Source organism: Rutidosis leptorrhynchoides, chromosome 1 (assembly GCF_046630445.1).
Source record: "Rutidosis leptorrhynchoides isolate AG116_Rl617_1_P2 chromosome 1, CSIRO_AGI_Rlap_v1, whole genome shotgun sequence".
In the NCBI taxonomy this organism is placed as follows: domain Eukaryota; kingdom Viridiplantae; phylum Streptophyta; class Magnoliopsida; order Asterales; family Asteraceae; genus Rutidosis; species Rutidosis leptorrhynchoides.
In genome coordinates, this window is record NC_092333.1 from 550,683,514 (window position 1) to 550,691,310 (window position 7,797).

Here is a 7,797-nt window from a genome sequence, read left to right on the forward strand (position 1 = left end):
CTAAGACAAGTTGATTGTAAATCAATATGATACATTAACAAGAGTTCTCTTTATCAACAACATATCAATTAACTAGATACAAATGGTTCTAACAACAATAAGCATGGTTCTCTATTCAAGCTTCAATCTAACACACATAATACATTCAATCAATAAGATTACATCCAATACCTTGGTTATTAATCTAGACAAACATTAATGAAACTAGCCAATAATCATTGTAACAGACAACAATTCACTCAAATTATAAACTGAAATCATTTCTGAGAACAAGTATATAACCTACAAGAACAAGAGTTCTTGGATGAAGAAGATGTTGATGGATGATGCTTTGATCTTTGGCCTCTTCAAAGAGGATGGAATTCTCCAAGATGCTCCTGAAAATCGTCTCTAAACTTCTCTGTACGTAACTCTAATGAAACAGTCCCAAAAACTGACATTTTAAGGTGGAGAAATTAGGTAAAAAGCAGAAAGTTCGGTCACACCTACTTTGGGACGGCGTCCCAAAAGGCAGGACGGCGTCCCATTTAACTGTCCAGGACGGCGTCCCAATCCACCAAAACGGCGTCCCGTTTCTCAATCCAGGACGGCGTCCCACAGCCCAAGACGGCGTCCCAGGTGGGTTATAAGCACTGTTTCGTTTTCTTTTCAATATTACTTCATTTGAACGAACTCTCACATATCGGAGGCTTTGTTATATCATTTTAAAGCGCTATCTTGATACTAACTCGTATCGGGATCAACCGATGTCATAAATCATCGAAATTCTTTGCAAACTACTCTTCCGATACAAATTCGCGCATCTTGACATATCCCTTGTAGATCATCTTCATTATCTTCGAATATAGAGTATTTTTAGTGATATTGCGATAGATATATATGATGTAATTGAGCAATATCAAAACACCCCACACTTAAACCTTGCTTGTCCTCAAGCAATTCTTTCGTTACAAAGTAGAACACTATCAATCATAATCACACAATATAGATTACAAACATTACATGAATTACTCGAAACACACGAAACACACACGTTGATATGAAAACACAATTCACACTATATGAAACGCACGCTTTAAGTAACACACTCACGCTATATACACTATGGAAACACATGCTTTAAGTATAGTATACTTTTATTGAAATCACACGCACGCTTTATACACAATGGAAACACACACACACATTTTTGGGAGATTAGAGCCAAGTATCCGAAAAATTTGATCCTAGGGAAATCAGGACCTTGATGAAAACGTTTTATGGTTTTGAAAATATCATACTAGTTTTTAAATACTAGACACGTTTTCCGATTTTGTCGGATTTTTAAATTTTTGAAAAATGAGTGCGGGTTTCCCGCTATTGGTCAAGCCAATCCCTCCCACGGTACCTAACATTACAAGATGTCGGTAGAAAATAATGTGCTTAGGAGGATACACATCACATCCGGATATCATTGACAATTATGAGGTAATCATCTAATCCGTTAAGTCAATCATAAAGATTGAATTTTATCAGGCTTAAAAGCTGATATATTACCTTTCCGGAGGTTATCCACTGGGAATCTGATCAATCACTGATAATTTGTGTATCATGGTGCGCTTCCCATTTGGCTAGCAAATCTTCCTCATTGAGATAAGCTTTGACTACCAGTTTCCCTGTTTGATGTTGAGGCCTGGTAGATTTCCAGTCGATTTTAGCAATGACTTTTCAAGACTTTTCGTCACCCTACAACTGGTCTGGACTACAACTTCTGAAATAAATCAGCAAGTGTGTCGTTCGGGAGACTTGACTCCCTTTAGGATGGAATAGATACATCCTATTGGTCATAAGAGGTGGTCGGACGCAACATTGTCCTTGTTAGGAGAAACAATGAGGATCGTCCTTAAGGTTTTCGATCTGGCGCGAGATCCGGTTTCCGACCACGCTATACAATCACCGCTCTCTCACGGTTTACACTCGTTTTGGTACAAGTGACCTACTCGTTAGCTTACTAAACTAGTAGGATTTTCATTCAAATAATTGAATGATGGAGCAACTTCAAAGACTATTAATAATTTAAAATGCAAAACAACATTTGTTTTCTAATTTTTAAGACCATAATGTGTATAAAATGTTTTTTTTTTTTTTTTTTTTTTTTTTTTTTTTTTTTTTCGGGCTTTTAATCGTTTTTAAGGCTGCTTGAAAATTTTAAAAAAATTTTATATAAGCTTATAATCAATTAAATTTATAAAATATCTTTAAAAATTTATATTTATGATGGAAATTCGGTTGTTAAACCTGATCTTAATCCGTCTATAAATTTTAAAATCAATTTTATAAAATTTAACCTTTTATAAGTTATTTTGCCTTTAACGCCTTATTTTTAGTAAAACGAGTTCCCGATAAATTTCTACTCCCCACCCCACACTTGAGATCATGCAAGGCCCTCATTGCATGAAATCAGAAAAAGGTTTAAATTTAGAGGGCAAAGTGATAGGGTGATTGTAGAAATTTCCAATTTTTAACCTGTAAATCGTGGAACAAGTAGACGGATGCCGCTGAACTTACTGCCAGCATAAGAACATCGTCTAGTCCGCGATTATCATTATACACACATCATAATATCAAATGTCGCTGAACTTAATGCTAGTCTTGGAAGTTCAATCATGCTGCAAAAAATAAACAAACCACACAAAGCATATAAAAATAACGGTGTTTATTCAACCACATCCGTTTAATCAAACCACACATTAGTATAATTATTACAAACCATAAATGTATCCAAATACATCACACAAATAAAATAGTCTCAAACCAATAGTACAAAATGATCAAATAGGCACGCAGGCCTAGTTACCGTATGGAAAGAAATAATTACCCGAACCATCGCGGTACGGGTGCCCATGTGGATACTCTCTCTCAAATCTTTCCCGAGCTTCCTGCATCGCAGCTGAGGAGTTATAAATCGGATGAGGTGGAGGTGGGTGTTCCGGATCCGTGTAATACTGTGGCGTCAGACGTGTGGTACCGTAGTACTGTTCAGGGTTAGAATAAAATAGCTCAGAGTTATGGTTATTCCAATCAATACCATAACTCATCCATCCCTGATCGTGCACTTGAGCAATCTGTCGTTGCTCCATTCTTTCCTGACTATCCCGCATTTGTTGGTTGTGTGTCCTTTGTTCATTCGGGCTCAATCGCATGTTGTTGACACTACCAACTAAACTATCCCAATTCTCTTGGGACGGTTGCCACGGAACCTGCAAATTAACATTAGTTTGGGCCTCCATTTCAGCCTCCTCTTCCTGCTCCTGTTCCTGTTGAACACCACTGCCACTCGCGCCACCTGCACCGGCTGCCACAAAGGGGACCAAATGCCCATTTGCGTCTTTCATAAGGATTTCGGCATTAATATAAAAAACCTTTTTCAAAGGTTTCATTATACTCGGTAATTCCTGTAATCTGTCGAAATCAATGTTAAAGTGTCGGGCAAATCGGGTTATGTAGTGCCCCCCCAAAAGTGGCTTCCGTACCCGCGTCTCGGTAGCAATGGAAAGAAAATAGTTACCGATTAACCCAGGAATATCGGTATAGGCCCCCCGCTTGATCTGATCCATAATCCACAAATCTAAGGTTTTCACCTTCTCATTACCCTCTATCCTTGCATTAAAAGTACATGCAATGAGGCGGTGAAGCAGCTTATCATCACGGGCTGCGATTTCATTGTACCGATGTTTGCTTGATCGAAAATGAGCAGGCGCAATATTTGGCTTACAAATTCTGCGCCAATAAGAAGTGTCATCAAACTGATGTCGGCCAACGTAATCCGAAGCCCTCAAATATTCACCTAACTGTGTGTCGGTGAATTCTTCAAAAATACCCAAAATTCTACACACTTGAAAACTGCTCAAAGCCCTGTCTTGGCCTCCAAGACGAAACCGTAGAAACTCAGCGGATAAATAATCGGCTACATTGCTAAACCGCATTGTAGAGTAGAATTCTTTAAGAAGCACCGGGTAGATTGGTTCATTGATGCTAAAAAGATGTTCCCAGGCGTGGGCTACTACTCTATTGTATGGAATGGCGAGTAAATTAGTAACATGACGGCGCATGCCCGCCTCCTCTAATGGCCCCCAAATGAAATACCAAGTAGCATTAATGGGCCTGCGGTTTATTCTTTCAAAGGTTCCGGTGTAGTCATCGTCATTCTGTACCTGATTTAACCAAACTCTAGGATCATTGAGATCCTCCCCTTCTTCTTCTCCCGAAGAAGATGATGAATGAGGTTGTTCTTGTGGTGGTGGTGGTTGTCTTGGTGGAGCTAAACCTGATGGTCTTCCCCTTTTAGGTGCCGGTCCTCCCCTGCTTGTTTGTCCCTGCAAAACATTATACACAAAACCAAAAGAACATAGAAATCGTTGTGTTAATGTTAGCCAAAATATAACCGAATAGCAGGAGAGATTAATCACTCAATTCCTAGTTCAAAAGTAGTATGATTCATTTACACAAAAGTGCATGTTCACAAGTTTATACCAGAGTCAACCAAAGTCAACTTGAATTCATTAGCACACTTTCAAAAATGAAAATCATAACATCACAATGTAACACAAACATAGGACTTAAAAGATTCAAGTATGATGTGTCATAGGTTATAGCATTTAACTTTGCATTCTAAACATATTCAACACAAATCATAATGCAATTTTCACAATTTAGCTCAAATGACCTTATAACAACATACATTATGGCATTCCATTCTATTAAATTGATTCAACAGGCCCATACATGTGAAAAACAAGCATACATACTTCAAAATTTCATTACAATTCACAATATGCTTAGCAATTCACTAACTTTCAAAAACGACCCGGCCAAATTGACATCAACATCATCAACACAATCAATTACTTCACAAGAATCATAATCATCAAACATTAACCCAACATCATGAATTAGACACTCAAAATTCGGATTTAAATTTTACAAACCCTAGCATCATGAACAAACCCTAAAGAACATGTAATCTTTGCAAAATAAACACATTAGGGCAATTAAAACAATCTAAGGCATGTTAATCTTCACAATAATCAAGCAAATCAAACACCCCACACTAATCTTTAACCAATTGATATATATAAACATACAATGTAAGTAATTGATAAAGAAAAGTGAAGAAATGTAGAATCCATACCCAGAAGTTCATGATTAGAGGCTTGAAATTGAAGAGGAAATCACGAATTTGATGTAGAAATTTAGGGTTCTTGAGAGTGGTTCGGTTTTTGGGCAGAGAGAAAGAGATAAGAGTGTGTTTTTGTGGATGAAAATGAGATAGAAAGGGTATAAAACGCGTAAAAATTTTCTGACTTGGGGTTCGGGACGTCGTCTCGGAGTGAAGGACGGCGTCTCGATTAGTATTTTGGGACGGCGTCTAGAAAATTAAGACGGCGTCTTGATCTTTTAAGTGGGACGGCGTCTTGCCGGTAGGGATGGCGTCTCGGTCTGCATATTGGGACGTCGTCTAGGCCAAATGGGACGGCGTCCCGTAACACTAAAACCCACTGATCTGAATTTTCGAGTCGTTCGCGTTTCGAGGTCATACGGGAATCGTTTTGTACCAAACAAAAATTTATAGCACACACAATACAAACCTAATTACAAATGTGAACCATTTTTTTTTACGAGTCGTTCACCAAACTCGTCCCCGTTTTGATTTAAGCGTTTTTCTTGAAGTTGAGGCTAACCTCATCCTCAATTTCCAGGGGACCATCAACGTAGTGTTTGACCCGGTGGCCATTCACTTTAAAAGTATCGCCTTTCCAGTTCACTATTTCAATTGTACCATAAGGGTACACTCTTTTAACCACATATGGTCCCGTCCATCGGGACTTTAGCTTTCCTGGCGATAACTTAAAACGAGAGTTATAAACAAGGACACGGTCTCCTTCCATGAATTCTTTCGGGTGTTTCAACCGTTTGTCGTGCCATTGTTTCGTCTTTTCCTTGTAAATTAGAGAGTTGTCATAGGCTTCAAGCCTCAACTCGTCTAATTCATTCAATTGGGTCAAACGTAACCGACCCGCTTCTTTGTAATCCAAGTTGCATGCCCTTAATGCCCAATGAGCTTTATGTTCAATCTCCAACGGGAGATGGCATGCTTTTCCGTATACCATACGGAAAGGAGTAGTTCCAATCGGTGTTTTGTAGGCCGTGCGAAATGCCCACAATGCATCATATAACTTGTTGGACCACTCTTTTGGATTAGCACCAACGGTCTTTTCTAGTATGCGTTTTAACGACCTGTTGGTGTTCTCTACTTGCCCACTCGTCTGAGGATGATAGGATGTCGAAATTTTATGGATTACTCCATATCTTTTCAACACCTTTTCCATTTGCTTATTGCAAAAGTGGGTGCCTCGGTCACTTATTAGAGCTTTAGGCGTGCCAAATCTAGAGAACAGCTCCATCAAAAAATTTACTACTACTCGGCCATCATTTGTTGGTAGAGGCTTTGCCTCCGCCCATTTAGACACATAATCGATGGCGACAAGTATGTAGAGATAAGAGTGAGATTTTGGAAAGGGGCCCATAAAGTCAATTCCCCAAACATCGAACACCTCGCATACTTGGATGCTTTGTTGAGGCATTTCATCCCGTTTGGTTATTTGACCCGCCCGTTGGCACGCGTCACAAGCCTTGCAAACAGAGTAGGCATCTTTGAATATAGTAGGCCAATAGAAACCGGCCTCATAAACTTTCCTCCCCGTAATTTGGGGACCAAAGTGACCACCTGTGGGACCACGGTGACAGTCAAGTAGAATTTCGGTGCATTCCTTCCCTGAAACACACCTGCGGATAATTCCATCCGCACATCGCCTGAATAAATAAGGGTCTTCCCAAAAATAATACTTTAGGTCACTAAAGAATTTCTTCCTTTTCTGATGTGACCAACCTGTTTCTAGGTACCCTCCAACAATGTAATTGGCGAAGTCAACAAACCACGGATCCTCCACCTTCTCTACCCTCATTAGGAATTCTCCGGGAAAATCATCTGTAATACTCGATTCATGGAGTACTTCAAGATTGGGATTTTCGAGTCTAGAAAGATGGTCCGCTGCAAGATTTTCTGCACCTTTCTTGTCCTTAATCTCGATATCAAATTCTTGCAAAAGCAAGACCCACCTTAACAATCGAGGTTTTGCATCCGGCTTAGAGAAAAGATATTTTAATGCCGAATGATCAGTAAAGACAACAGTCTTTGATAGGACAAGATAAGATCGGAATTTGTCAAAGGAAAAGACTATCGCAAGGAGCTCTTTTTCTGTTGTTGTATAATTTAATTGGGCTCCTTGTAAAGTCTTGCTTGCATAATAAATGGGTTGAAAACGTTTCTCAACCCGTTGGCCCAAAACTGAACCAACCGCAAAATCCGATGCATCGCACATTAGCTCGAATGGTAAAGACCAATTTGGAGCTATAATTATTGGTGCGTTAACAAGTTTTTCCTTTAAAATTTTGAATGCCTTAGTGCATTCACTTGTGAAAACAAAGGGTGCATCTTTTTCAAGAAGTTTATTTAATGGCGTTGCAATTTTTGAAAAATCCTTAACAAATCGCCGGTAAAACCCGGCATGCCCAAGAAAACTTCTAACACCCTTTACGTTTGAAGGAGGTGGAAGGTTGGCAATGACATCAACCTTTGCTGGATCCACCTGAATACCAACACTTGAGATTTTGTGCCCTAAGACAATGCCCTCTTTAACCATAAAGTGGCATTTCTCCCAATTCAGCACTAAGTTCGACTTCTCACACCTGATTAGC

At 39.2% G+C, this 7,797-nt stretch overlaps 1 pseudogene; it reads right to left on the bottom strand.

Moving 5' to 3' along the window:
* Positions 1 to 7,193, bottom strand: part of LOC139843487 (uncharacterized) — a 362,697-nt pseudogene extending 355,504 nt beyond the window's left edge.
* Between the last annotated feature and the right edge of the window lie 604 nt (positions 7,194 to 7,797).